General features: G+C 36.7%; 1 protein-coding gene and 1 pseudogene across 1 annotated transcript in view; one reads left to right on the top strand and one right to left on the bottom strand.

Moving 5' to 3' along the window:
• Positions 1-15477, bottom strand: part of PDE11A (phosphodiesterase 11A) — a 382192-nt gene that overhangs the window by 339538 nt on the left and 27177 nt on the right. The gene's annotated exons all lie outside the window — the stretch shown is intronic.
• On the top strand, positions 187-14128 carry LOC112836256 (cytosolic 5'-nucleotidase 3A-like; annotated as a pseudogene).

Below are 15477 nucleotides of genomic sequence, written 5' to 3'. Positions count from 1 at the left end.
CTCTGTATTTAAGGCTTCTCTCCCCAACACTTTATAGTAAAATTTTCCAGTGCTCATGATTAAGCCAAGAACTGGTCTTGACCACTGTTTAACCTGTAAGGGTGATTGTTTGTTTTTTGTTTTTGTTTTTGTTTTTATTATGTTTAATTACAATTTCAACCCTACCTTGGGTTCTTCATAGCCAAAATGATCAAACTCTTCAAGTCTGATAATGTCCACACGATGGTAATCTTGTTTTTAGAACATAGCTTTGAAGAAACATATAAATGCAAAAAGTCCCTATTAATTCCATGAAATGTTTAATGAATTTGTATCTGAGTCATTGTGTCCATAAGTTATAGAGAAAAGGTGATACAAGATATATGTGTGTATATGGTATTTCTTACATATATATTCATAAGAATAGAACAGTGGTTGTTAATCCTTGCTAACATTGGAATCACTTGGGGAGTTTTAGGTAAATACTGCTGTCCTGGCCCCACCCTGACCAATTAAATCATATGGGTGGGGGGAGGGACTGGACAGGAGATCTGACTTTTGGGTGTAGGTCAGGGTTAAGAACCACTGAATTAGAGGTCCCTTAATAAATCCAAGGCCTTCAGGGGTCTGAGGGGAATAGATTGTAAATTTAGAGCTTTCAGGACAAGTGTATTTGTTAGCTTTGTTTTGTTTTGTTATGTTTTCCATCCACTTTCCCTGAAGGCTTAACATACCAGGCCTGCATACCTTCTCCAGCACCCTACTATTTCACACCTGCAAAGAAAGGTTTGGAGACCCAGTTCAGTCCCACATTTCATCTACATCTTTTAAAATGCCTTATAGAGTTGTAATGTAGAAAAGCTAATGGAAATACGAACTGTAAAAGGAATAAGCCATTGAAATTCAAACTGATAGATTGCCAAACTATGTCTGAGGCTTTAAAAAAAATTGCTTTTATTGGTACATCAGTTAGTAACACTCATTTAATTCTCATTAATAAAAGCATCTCCTTTATACTCTTTATCTCAGGAAACAAACTGAAGATTGATGGAGTGGAGAGGGGTGGGAGGGATGGGGTGGCTGGGTGATGGACACTGGGGAGGGTATGAGCTATGATGAGCGCCGTGAATTGTTTAAGACTGATGAATCACAGACCTGTACCCTTGAAACAAATAATACATAATATGTTAATAAAAAAAGAAAAAAAACAATAAATACATTTTGCAGTGAGTGGACCACTGGAAAAAAAATAAAAAAATAAAAGCATCTCCTTTACATTTATGAATTTTCATAAACATTACTTATTTTCCAGAAAATGCTTGAAAGGCTAAGCTCTTGAAAATTTTAATTTGTCTGTAAAGATTTCAAATGTACTATTCTGCTTTTCTTCATACCAAGAAGAACTAATTGTTCTGAATTGATGCAAGGCTTGCTTGAGATTATATTGCATATAAACAAAGACATGGTAACTAGACAGCTAATTCTTTGGGTCTCCTAATTCAGTGCTTGCTGAGAAAAAGTGCAAAATTTTTATTGTTGTTCTTAATATGTATTCGCAGAATGTCACTGCCCTCCAGTAAGCAAAAATCTTGTCTCTCTGAATTCTTTCACAAAAATCCTTTAGAGTTTTGAATAGTACAAAATATTACCAAAAAATACATAAGTTTTTGAGGCTTCATTTTTTTTTATGGACATTAAGTGGTATGATGGGCGATGGAGCAGTTTGTAAATACATACAGGTCAGCTCTCCTTGGTAAATGTTTAATGGACATACTTTCATTTAAATCTTACAAACTGAATAGTAGTTAACACATGCCATCAAAGAATTCAATATGAGGTTTCAAAACCACTGTTATTGTCATTTGAACTAGTGTTATTCAGTGTCATTGTTATTACCAAGTTGCTTGGGAGGTTACCCATATTAGTTATGTTGCTAAAGTCAACTTGGTTTGCTGGTGTTATTTCTTTGTTTTTCCCTTCTTTGGCACTTTTCTTTGGCCCTTATTATAGTCATCATGGTTATTTTTGTTTATCTTTCTTATGATAAATACAAATATATCTTAAGGCAAAAGGCACAGGACAAATGGAAAAACTACAGCACAGTTGAAACCAAAATTGCAGGTGAGGTGGTACAAAAGAAAATGATGAGTTCTTTTCTTTTCTTTTCTTTTCTTTTCTTTTCTTTTCTTTTCTTTTATTATGTTATGTCACCATTTGAAAATGATGAATTCTTAAACGTCTTTAATAGATAGCACAGATCCCTATTACAATTACACTGTAAGTGTGCAGATATACTGTGTGTAGAATTAAAATACAAGTCCATGCTCTGTAAGTTTTATTGTGTGTAATTAAAATGTCTGAGAAAAGGCCAATACATGAAGAGAGAGTTATGCAGAGTCAGCCGGAGGCACCTTCCTTCTTATCAAAGAGTGGACAGCTAAAAACTGCAGTGAATCAGGGAGGCGAGGCTATAAAGGGAGACCAGGAAGGTTAAGAAGTCCGCAAATATGAAGAAGGGATGGTCAGCATGGAGTTGTGGTTCGGGCACCAAACAGTCAGGAACCAGGAATACAGGAAAAGCCAAGGACAAGACAGTGATACATGAAAAGCCAGGTTTGGGTTGGGAGTATGAATGTAACAGTGATACACTAGAGACTTGGTCTCATCATTTGTTAAAACCTAACAAAGGTGGTGCCTGGGTGGCTCAGTTGGTTAAGCATCTGCCTTTGGCTCAGGTCATGATCTCGGGGTCCTGGGATCAAGCCCAACTTTGAGCTCCCTGCTCAGGTGGAAGTCTGCTTCTCCCTCTCCCTCTCCCTTTCCCCCTGCTTGTGCTTGCTTGCTCTCTCTCTCTCTCTCTCTGTCAAATAAATAAAATCTTAAAAAAAAAAATAACAAAGACAACCTCCAACAGAAACCCCCTTGTACTCTTCAAACTGTGGCCCATTGAGATGACCTGAAAAGTGGCCCCAAAATGTAACTGATTTGTTAGCAACCATACCAGTCAGATCCTGACCTTTCCCATGTTTATAGCAAATACTGTAATTTCTAGTGTTATAGTATATTTTAATTACATATTTTATTTAGATTTTACTGTTAATATTTGGAAATTACTGTTTCTGTTTGATAAAAGTTTAATGTTAAAAAGTAATTTTAAAGTTCACTTTAAAAAGCCCTGGAAGTTTTCATTCTTAAACAATTTTATTTAATTAATTTATTTTTTAGCTAAGATTGTTTTTAAGATTTTGTTTATTTATTTGACACAGAGAGAATACAAGCAAGGGGAGCCGCAGGGGGAGGGGGAGAAGCAGGCTCCCCTCTGAGCAGGGAGACCAGCGCAGGGCTCTATCCCAGGACGCTGGGACCATGACCTGAGCTGAAGGCAGATGCTGAACCGACTGAGCCACCCAGGTGTCCCTCTTAAACACATTTTAAAATGAAATGTTGGGGCGCCTGGGTGGCTCAGATGGTTCAGCATCTGCCTTCGGCTCAGGTCATGATCCCAGGGTCCTGGGATGGAGCCACGTGTCGGGCTCCCAGCTCAGTGGGGAGTCTGCCTCTCCTTCTTCCTCTGCTTGTGCTCTCTCTGTCTCTCTCTCTCTCTCAAAATGAATAAATCAAATTTTAAAAATAAATAAATAAAATGAAATCTGTTTTTAAAAATATCTAAATCATTCTTTCTTGTGAGAGCATGATGATAAAAATACAGTGACTACCTGATATTAAAATATACCTCAAAGCTACAATAATTAAAAGAGGAAGATACTGTTCTAAAAACAGAAAAGTTGAGGAAAGAGAATAGAAAGCCACATATATGTGCATATGTGTACACATGTGTGTGAATAAATGTATTTAGTTAATCATAAGAGTAGAATTTCAAATCAATTAGAAAAGCATAGATTATCCAATTAGTTATATATTTGGAAAAAATAAATAAAATTCTTATCTCACATCATACATCAAAATTAATTCTACTTGAATAAGAAGTTAAATAAACTCATCCGATGAATTGCAAAAGTAGGACAGATTTACTCAAACCCTGCCAAGATACATTTATTTTAATGTTACATAAGAGGAGGGGAAAAAAAGTTTGAATATTAATTATAAGAACCAATCTTATGAGAATGCATATTATACCCCATATTATCGAGTGAATCCTAAATCCCGCATTCAGAAAAGTCAATGGCTTTGTGATCAGATGTTTGCCTTCTTTCCCACCAAACCATTAGCCAAAGCAGGCAATAAAAGTAAGATTAATTCCATTTCTTTCATTTATTCTATTTCAGTTATAATTCTTATCAGAGGTACAAATGGTCAAAAGTTTTCAGTAGAAGAATGAATAATGACATGACAAACAACAAACTAAATCATCATTTTCTTTACTTAAAAATTCTATTAAAACATGTTATTTAAAAATTTAAATGTCAAATATAAAATAATAAAAGAATAGAAGAAATATAACTGAACATTTGTCTGATCTCATGAGGAGAATGTCTTTCAACCCATAAACCCAAAAGAAGGAAGCACAGAAGAAAAGACTGATAGATTTGACTAATAAAAATTTTAAATTTCAGTACCTGAAAAATAATACAAACAGAATTAAAAGTAAAATAAAATTGAAAAATATTTTTAAATGTAGATGGCTGGCAAGGTGTTAAGTCCTTCACATACAGATTTCTGACAAATCAATGAGAAAAAAAGAGTAACAGATAGGAATAAAGAATTAACAAAAGAAAAATTCTCGATGGGCTATAAGTGTGAAACTGTCAAATTACAACAACAGTTACAGTTTTTTCTATAAAGTTGGCAAAGATTAAAAATCTAAGATGTCAAAATACAAGATACTTTATTGAAAGTTTTTATGAAAAGTCTACTTTTGGGGTACCTGGTTGGCTCAGTAGGTTAAGCGTCCGCCTTTGGCTCAGGTCATGATTCTAGGGACCTGGGATCAAGCCCCACATCGGGCTCCCTGCTCAGCAGGAAGCCTGCTTCTCCCTCTCCCATTCCCCCTGCTTGTGTTCCTGCTCTCGCTGTGTCTCTGTCAAATAAATAAATAAAATCTTTAAAAAAAGAAAGAAAAGTCTACTTTTGTTGTTTTAAAGATTTTTATATATTTATTTGCGAGAGAGAGAAAGCACAAGTGGGGGAGGGGCAGAGGGATAGAAACAAGCAGACTCCATGTTGAGCAGGGAAGCCCACACGGAGCTCGATCCCAGGACCATGAGATCATGACCTGAGCCGAAGGCAGATGCTTAACTGACTGAGCCACCCAGGTGCCCCTGAAAAGTCTACTTTTATCATTGCTGGTGAGAATACAAAATAGTGCAATATATATGGAGGACAATTTGGCAATAAATAACAAAAACCTTTAAAATTTTTATACTTTGTCCAGCTCTATTACAAAGCTGTCATCATCAAGACAGTATGGTACTGGCACAAAAACAGACGCATAGATCAATGGAACAGAATCGAGAGCCCAGAAATGGACCCTCAACTCTATGGTCAACTTATTTTTGACAAAGCAGGAAAGAATGTCCAATGGCAAAAAGACAGTCTCTTCAACAAATGGTGTTGGGAAAATTGGACAGCCACATGCAGAAGAATGAAACTGGACCATTTCCTTACACCACACACAAGAATAGACTCCAAATGGTTGAAAGACCTAAACGTGAGACAGGAGTCCATCCAAATCCTAAAGGAGAACACAGGTAGCAACCTTTTCGACCTTAGCCGCAGCAACTTCTTCCTAGAAACATCGCCAAAGGCACGGGAAGCCAGGGCAAAAATGAACTATTGGGATTTCATCAAGATAAAAAGCTTTTGCACAGCAAAAGAAACAGTCCACAAAACCAAAAGACAACCGACAGAATGGGAGAAAATATTTGCAAACGACATATCAGATAAAGGGCTAGTATCCAAAATCTATAAAGAACTTATCAAACTCAACACCCAAAGAACAAATAATCCAATCAAGAAATGGGCAGAAGACATGAACAGACATTTCTCCAAAGAAGACATCCAAATGGCCAACAGGCACATGAAAAAGTGCTCAACATCACTCGGCATCAGGGAAATCCAAATCAAAACCTCAATGAGATACCACCTCACACCCGTCAGAATGGCTAAAATTAACAAGTCAGGGAACGACAGATGTTGGCGGGGATGTGGAGAAAGGGGAACCCTCCTACACTGTTGGTGGGAATGCAAGCTCGTGCAACCCCTCTGGAAAACAGTATGGAGGTTCCTCAAACAGTTGAAATTAGAGCTACCGTTCGATCCAGCAACTGCACTACTGGGTATTTACCACAAAGATACAAATGTAGGGACCCGAAGGGGTACATGTACCCCAATGTTTATAGCAGCAATGTCCACAATAGCCAAACTGTGGAAAGAGCCAAGATGCCCATCGACAGATGAATGGATAAAGAAGATGTGGTATATATACACAATGGAATATTATGCAGCCATCAAAAGGAATGAGATCTTGCCATTTGCAACGACGTGGATGGAACTGGAGGGTGTTATGCTGAGTGAAATAAGTCAATCAGAGAAAGACATGTATCACATGACCTCACTGATATGAGGAATTCTTAATCTCAGGAAACAAACTGAGTGTTACTGGAGTGGTTGGGGGTGGGAGGGATGGGATGGCTGGGTGATAGACATTGGGGAGGGTATGTGCTACGGTGAGCGCTGTGAATTGTGCAAGACTGTTGAATCACAGATCTGTACTTCTGAAACAAATAACGCAACATATTTTAAGAAAAAAGGAAAAGAAGAAGATAACAGGAGAGGAAGAAAAGGGGAGTATGTCAGAGGGGGAGACGAACCATGAGAGATGATGGACTCTGAAAAACTGAGGGTTCTAGAGGGTAGGGGGGTGGGGGGATGGGTTAGCCTGGTGATGGGTATTGAGGAGGGCACGTTTTGCATGGTGCACTGGGTGTTATGAACAAACAATGAATCATGGAACACTGCATCAAAAACTAATGATGTAATATATGGTGATTAACATAACAATAAAAAAATTAAAAAAAAATAAAATTTTTATACTTTGCAAGCAGGAATTTCATTTCTAGGATTTATGACAAGGACAAATTGAGAAATATCTAAATATTCAATAAGAAATTGATTATATTAAGGTATCCCACACTACCACTAAAAAAAGTTATAGGTTGTTATTATACATGTTTGAGTGCTTTTATTATGACATGAGAAAAATGACATAAAGAAAAGAAGTTATAAAAGCAGTACTAATTAGTATAGTTACCTCGAGGCAATGGAATTACCATAGGGACAATAACATCAAAAACGCCTTCCAGAAAGATAGAAGTCATTCTACTATCTGATTGTTAGTAAAATAGATAGGCAAGATATACCAAATGACAGCTATCAAGATGGAGGGGGGTTGATTCTCATAAATAATATAAATATGTGAAAAATAGCATAGCACTCTACACTTTTTTTTGGGGGGGGAGAGGGAGAGGAGAGGGAGAGGGAGAGAAGAATCTTAAGTGGTCTCAATCTCACAACCCTGAGATCATGACCTGAGCTGAAATCAAGAGTTGGAGGCTTAACCAACTGAGCCACCCAGATGCCCCAGCACTCTACACTTTTAGCAGGATATATCACCAGTCTAAATAGCCCTGTTATTTTTTTAAGCCATTATTGTCCTGGTTATGAAATTCTTTACCATAAAAATTCAGTCCAATTGAACTGCTACACAGAATGTCAAAGGAATTTGATATTTTCTGAAATGCCCAGAGAACAAAGAACAAAAGAATTGACAAGATACTATAGTTGGGCAATGTTCTGATATAGATGCATCTCTCAATTCTTTTAGAATCTGACCCTCTCCACATTTAATTGTTAAACATCACAACATCTTATGTGGCACAGTGTATATAATGCTGGAAAACATCCTGATTTTCCAAAAGGAAAAATACTTAGAAACCAAAAATTAGCAGCCTGATATGGGTTCACAAGACAAAATTCTCAACAAACTATTAAACCAGTAGGTGTTAAGTTAGAAAGAAAATGATTAAGAATAAATCTTCCAGCCACTAGAGTATATTCAACCACTGAAAGTCCAGGTTAGAAAAGATCAGGCAGGGCACCTGGGTGGCTCAGTCATTAAGTGTCGGCCTTCGGCTCAGGTCATGATCCCAGGGTCCTGGGACTGAGCCCCGCATCGGGCTCCCTGCTCAGCGGGAAGCCTGCTTCTCCCTCTCCCAGTCCCCCCACTTGTGTTCCCTCTCTCACTTTGTCTCTCTCTGTCAAATAAATAATTAAAAAATCTTTAAAAAAAAAGAAAAAGAAAAGATCGGGCATCAACCATTGGGAAGAAGACTTGGAAGCCGCATGTCACTACCTCCCACTGAACTTCCAGGTGGATCTCTAGGGCTGGTTGGTTCCATATACATTGCATTCCCTCTATAAGCCACTGTTCCCCTGAAATCCTCTTTTGCTGTCCTAGACTAGGCTCTCCATCTCACTGGTGCTCATCCTAGCTTGGCTGCAAGTAAACAGCAGTGTTAAGAGTACTTGGACAACCCCCAGAAGTTATATGGCCATGCATGCCACAAAACAGTGGGGCATCAATCTTCAGGCCTCCAACATGAAACGAAGAGCCATGTATCAAAATGAAGGTGTTGATATGTGGTTAGGTCTCTCAGAGGCTTGTTTCCATCAGCACAAATCATTCATAAATAATCTTGACAGACACAGGAGTGAACTCAGCACTCAGGGTGTCTTTTCCTGGATAGAGGACCAAGATGTTTTCTAAGAAATGCTTATAAGTAGGAGCCTTCTAGAGAGATACACTGGAGAACTAAATTGGACTGATTTTTGGCAGGTTTGTCTCAATTATTCCACCTTGGATAGGTTTAGTTAGCCCCTTCTGAGACTGGTCTCCTGCCTTCTGCCTTGTTCCAGATATTTCCTTGACCAGCTGGCAGAAAACTATAATGGCCTTTTTACAAAATAGATCAAGCCCTTGACAGAGCCAACCATTTATACCATTCATCACATTTTTCCAGTCTGGGTTCAGCCAATTTAGAAAGGTTAGACATATCAGCTAGCACTAGCTCTCAGAGAAGCAGCAGGGTCAGGAACCATTCTATAAATCTCAATTCACTTTAATAAAATGAGCAATCAGTTTAACCACCTACAGTTCTTCCCTGGTTTAGGATATGCATAGGATGGAACAACAGAAGCAAAACCCACAAAAACCCTGGGCTGCCCAAATCTACAAGACTCCTATATGATTCTGTGGACAAAGCACTAATAGACTTCTAATATCAATGGAAAGGTCAACTTTAAAACGTCATAGTGTCCCAGTCCCTCTGTTTACTTAAAAAGAAAGAATATCTTACGAGCATGTTTCCCCCACAATAACACATCCACTAACATGCTCATATACAAGATCATCTGATACATCTGGCTACACACTACACCCAACCACAGGACACTTCCTATTATTGGTTACGCTGACATCAAACATTTAGGAAAACTGACTACAAGCTAGGTCATCAAGCTAGTCAATTTGAAATCATCATGTCAAAAACTGGTATCATGCAGAACATATCATCTAACTACAGTGCACTTTAGTTAGAAAAACTAAACTAGAGAAATAAAATATTTGAAAATTTAACATACACTGCTGGAACAACTTATCAATCAGAAAAACCAAAATGGAGTTATAAACTTTTTAGAAAATATTTAGAAAAATACCAGGGTGCTGTAAGTATTATGTACCAAAACTGTAGGACACAGAGTTATAAAGATTCTTAAAGTTTTAGTCTTAAATGCTTACATTAGAAAAGAAAGAAAAGTTCAACTTAATGAAGTGAATATCCAACCACAAGTAATTAGAAAAAAAGAACAGCAAACAAAACTCAAGAAGATGAGAGAAAATAATAAAAATAAGAGCAGAAGTTAACAAAAAAGAAAATAAACATATAATGAAGAGGGTCAATAAAGGTCCAAAAAGCAATAAAATATACAAATCTAGAGAAAATAATCAAAAGAAAAAGAGAAGGGCATTAAAATTTTTAAGTAAAAAGGGGGTAAGGCTATAGTTGCTATAGAAATTAAACAGATAAAATGTTTTTGAACAACTTTGTGCCTATAAATTTGAAAACTTAAATGAAATAAACAGATAAATACAGGTTAACAAAAACCAACTCTTTAAAAAAGAGAGAACATAAAATGTCATATAAGCTTTTAGTAAATTGAACCAGTAGTTTAAAATATTCCCATTTAGCGCGTGCACGCACGCACACACACACACACACACACACACACACACACACACACAGGATCCAGATGGATTTCTAGGAAATTCTACCATTCAAGCATTAGGAAATTCTAATCTTACACAAACTATTCCATACAATGGAAAAAGAGTCATTTGTAATATAACAGCTTTCAAAACCAGAAAGGGATGTTATAAGAAAAGAAAAATATAGGCCAATCTCACTTATGAGTGAATATAGATGCAAAAACTCTGAAAATAAACATTTTTATAAAACAGATCAGACAATGTATAAATATGATAACTTATTAAGACCAAGTTGGTGTTTACTAGGAATTCTAGATTAGTTTATCATGAGATCAATTAAAGTAATTCAGCACATTAACAATTTAAAATAAAAAAATCATATCTTAATAGAAGCCAAAAAAATTGGATAACCTTTTATATCCATTTGTGATTTTTTTTTAAAGATTTCATTTATTTATTTGAGAGAGAGAACGAGAGGGAAGAGGGTCAGAGGGAGAAGCAGACTCCCCGCTGAGCAGGGAGCCCGATGTGGGACTCGATCCTGGGACTCCAGGATCATGACCTGAGCCGAAGGCAGTCGCTTAACCAACTGAGCCACCCAGGCACCCTCCCATTTGTGATTTAAAAGAAGAGAAACAACCTCCTTAACACAATGGGAATGGAAGTCACTTTCTTAACCCAATAAAGGGCATTTCAAAAGACCCAGAGAAACTTCAAACCTAACAATGAGACTTTGAAAGCATCCTCTATAATCTCAGGATCAAGATAAGGATGCCTGTTTTCATCAACCCTATTCTACATTGTATTGGAGGTCCTTGCACAGTAAAGCAAGAAAAAGAAATAAAAGGCAAAGGATTGAAAAGAAACAAAAATGTTCATTATTTGTATATGATATGATTGTTTACACAGAAAATCTCAAAGGAAAAAAACAGCTTAACACACAGGGATTACTTAATAAATGTTTGCTGAGGAAATAAGAAATAAAATAATTGTGCAGATTAAGTGAAATAACCTGTGTCAACTATTTGGCACATAGTAGAAACTTAATAAATACTAATTTCCTTTCCCTTAAAATTTATATTTTAGCTATTTATGTCAATTTACTTCAAAAAAATTTTTAAGTAAAAATTTAAATTATTTAGAGATGTTGGATTAAAAAATCAATACACAAAAATAAGTTACGTTTCTAGATATCCACAATAGTTAGTTAAAAAGTAAATTTTTAAAATATAGGGTGGTTCAGTCGTTAAGCATCTGCCTTCGGCTCAGGTCATGATCCCAGGGTCCTGGGATTGAGTCCTGCATCGGGCTCCCTGCTCTGCGGGAAGCCTGCTTTTCCCTCTCCCACTCCCCCTGCTTATGATCCCTCTCTCACTGTCTCTCTCTCTGTCAAATAAATAAATAAAATCTTTAAAAACTAAAATAAAATAAAATAGCCATAAACATTTTTAAATACCTATGATAAAGTAAAGAATGTTAAGCCTTCTATAAAGAAAGCTTAAAAACTTCATTGAAAGACATTAAAGAATAGTGAATAAGGTCTATCATATTATCAGAAAGGAAGACTAAATATCATAAAGTATATCATAATTCTCTCCAAATTGATCTTTTTTTCTCTCTATTTATTTTTTTGATGTAGTGTTCCATGATTCATTGTTTGCGTATAACACCCAGTGCTCCATTCAATACATGCCCTCTTTAATACCTGTCACCAGGCTAACCCATCCCCTCACCCCCTTCCCTCTAGAACCCTCAGTTTGTTTCTCAGAGTCCATAGTCTCTCATGGTTCATCTCCCCCTCCAATTCCCCCCTTCATTTTTCCCTTCCTACTATCTTCTTTTTTTTTTTAACATATAATGTATTATTTGTTTCAGGGGTACAAGTCTGTGATTCATCAGTCTTACACAATTCACAGCGCTCACCATAGCACATACTCTCCCTCCAAATTGATCTTTAACTTCAGCACAATTCTAACAGAAACTCAACAAGCTGATTACAGAATTTACAGGAAAGAAAGGAGGGCCAACAAAAGCCAAGATACTTCCAAAGAACAAGGTGTGGGGAGGTGTTGGGAGATTCTCCCCACCAGATATCAAGACTCACTATCACCTATGGAAATCAAGGCAGTGTGATACTGGTGCAGGCACAGACTAATATACCAAAGGAAGAATAGAGGGCCTAGTACTAAACCCATGCCTATATGGAAAATGAGTTTATGACAAAGCAGACATTACAGATCATGAAAAAAGGTGATCAAATCAATAAATGACACAAGGTCCATTGTTTATCCAAACAGAAAAAAAAAATGAAGTTGTATCCCTTTCCTACATTCTAACACAAAAATGAATTGAAATCAAATACTTAATATAAAACACCAAGTTATAAAATTTGCCAAAGACAATATCAAATATTTTTCTCTGTAACCTTGTTTCTTAAATAAGAAGCAAATAATGCAAAACTTGATGAGAAGATTAATAAATTACAGTAAAATTCAGAATCTGAACTCACCGTTAAGAATGAAAAGCAAGCAGGGCACCTTGGTGGCTTAGTTAGTTAAGTGTCAGACTCTCAGTTTCGGCTCAGGTCATGATGTCAGAGTCATGAGCTGGAACCCTGCATCAGGGCTCCAAGCTCAGCATGGAGTCTGCTTGAGATTCTTTCCCTGTCCCTCCCCCTCTTCCCCTCCTCTCTGTCTCTCTCTCTCTCTAAAATAAAATAAATAAATAAAATCTTTTTTAAAAAGAACGAAAAGCAAGCAATAGAGAAGAGAAAGATATTTACAATATATATAACCGTTAAGGAGGTTGGTATTCAAAGGGTTCACTGTGAAGCATGTGTGTGCCCCACTGCCCTCTGTAATTGGCTTTTTCTTTTCCTGGCTAAGAGCCAGGTGAGGGTCCTGGCTGGCTGTGGGGCCAATGGGCTCAGTGTCAGAGTTTGTGCACTGGTGGCAGTGGTGATATTGGCCCAGTACATATTCACCTTGAAGAGGAGGATACAGAAGAAGATTAAGATCATTGAGATGAATATTGAGTAGCTAAGAAGTGACTAATTAAGAGTCTGCTGTCTTTGTGAAAATGATACCAAAACTCCCCAGAAACATCCAGTTCTCATCAAGAACCCTACAAGGGTAGAAAAAATTATCTGTGCCATGGTCTTATGAAAGGAGGAGCCGCCATACATACTTCTGATAATAACAGACTTTGATATGACACTAAGTAAATACAAAGGGAAGAGATGCCCAACATGTTATAATAGCAACAACTGTAAACTGCTTACAGATTAAAGTCAAAAAAAGATATTCAACTAAAAGAAAAATACTGTGTTATTAAAGTTGATCTTGTTCTCACCAGAGACTAGAAGTACCCTTATATGGTAGAATAGAATACTAAGTTACATAACCTGCCAGTTGAACAAGCTTTATCAAAAGCCAAACTTAAAGAAATTATGGAAGAATCTGATTTCATGTTCAAGGAAGGAAATGAGAATTTATGTGATAAGCTCCAGCAACACAATATCCCTGTGTTCATATTTTTGCATGAAATAGTGATGTACTACACTAGGTTATCTATCGAGCTAGTATTATCATCCAAATATCAAAGAAGTGTCCAGCTTCATGGATTTTGATGAAAATAGGCTTTCAAAGGACAAAGAGGGGAAATAATGCACATATTTAACAAAAACAGAATATTTCAATCCACTAAAAGACAATAGCAACTTAATGCTTTGGAAGACTCCCAAGTAGACTTACGAGTGTGGGAGCTAATATTGAATATATTCAGACAACTGGGTGTCTAAATGTTCGAATGGGTGAACTTTTAGGAAAGTACCTGGGCTCTTTCAATATCCTTTTTTGTACAATTTAGCACTCATTTGAGATAGCCAACATTATCCTTCATAAGATTCTATAAACACGTATCTTTCAGGAATACCTCTCTCTCATAGAGCAACTGATACAAAAACTTCTCATCGGTTCATCTTGCAGAAAGGCAGCTATTTATAATATATTCTCGCTTTTAAAGTTTTTCCTTTATGTTACTTCTGCATTTTCAAATATGTTGAATCCATCAGCTGGAAACTCCTTTTTCTCTACCTCTTCCAAAACACTTATCACCATATTTTTTTAATAGGTTAAAAAAACAAAACAAAAAAAATTAAAGCCAAAATTAGAAAATAACTCCCTGCTTTTCTAAAATTGATTTTGGAATTTAGTATTATCAAGCACTTCCTCAGGAGTCCTTTTATACTGGGAAAGTTTATATAATTTTGAAAAGAAGTTGCATGAAATAGTCAAATAATGTGCATGATTTTAAGTGTTGCTGTTTTTATAATTTGGGTAAATTATGCTGATGGTATCACCATCTCCTAAAAAAAAAAAAAAGAGTGGGGGGAGGGGGATGAGGACCTCTTTAATGACTAGGAAAATACAATTAAAACCACAATGAGATACAACTTTTAACACACCAGACTGGCAAAAATGAAGAAGTCTAACAATATCAAGTGTTAACAAGAGTGTGGAGCAATAGAAACCAACACACATTGCTAGAGGGAATGCAACCGGTGTGACCCTACTTGGGAAAACAGTTTGCCATTAATAGTAAATTTGACATGTGTATTAACTATGACCCAGCAATTCTAGTTGTACATATATACTCCAAAGAAACTCTCACACAAATATATTAGTTTCCTATTGCTACTGTAACAAATTAACACAAATTCGGTGGCTTAAAACAACACAAAGTTATTCTCTTACAGTTCAGGAGGTCAAAAGTCCTAAACTCAAGAAGAGTAGGACTGTGTTCCTTCTGGGCTCTAGGGGAGAATTCACTTCCTTGCCTTTTCTAGCTTTTGTAAGCTGTCTGCATTCCTTGGTCCAGGGCCTAATCCCCCATCTTCAAATGCACTTCCAAGCAGCACAGCATCTTCTAATCTTTTCCTCTAACTCTGATCCCCTTCCTTCTCTTATGACTGTGTATTGGGTCCACCCAGAAAATCCAGAATAAGCTCCTCAAATCAAGATCCTTAGGTTAGTCACATCTTGAAAATCTCTCATGTCACATAAAGTAACAGTCACAGGTTCTGAGGACTAAGATGCGGACATCTCTGGGAAACCATTATTCAGCATATCACACAAGTAAACCAGGAGACGTGTACAAATATTTACAGCAGGAAAAACAAGAACAACAACAACCTAGAAGTAACTCAAAAGTCTATC

The sequence above is a fragment of the Callorhinus ursinus genome, unplaced genomic scaffold (assembly GCF_003265705.2).
Source record: "Callorhinus ursinus isolate GAN/ISIS: 27379988/994484 unplaced genomic scaffold, GSC_fseal_2.0 scaffold2, whole genome shotgun sequence".
Taxonomy (NCBI): domain Eukaryota; kingdom Metazoa; phylum Chordata; class Mammalia; order Carnivora; family Otariidae; genus Callorhinus; species Callorhinus ursinus.
This window is presented reverse-complemented; position numbering and strand designations above follow the sequence as displayed.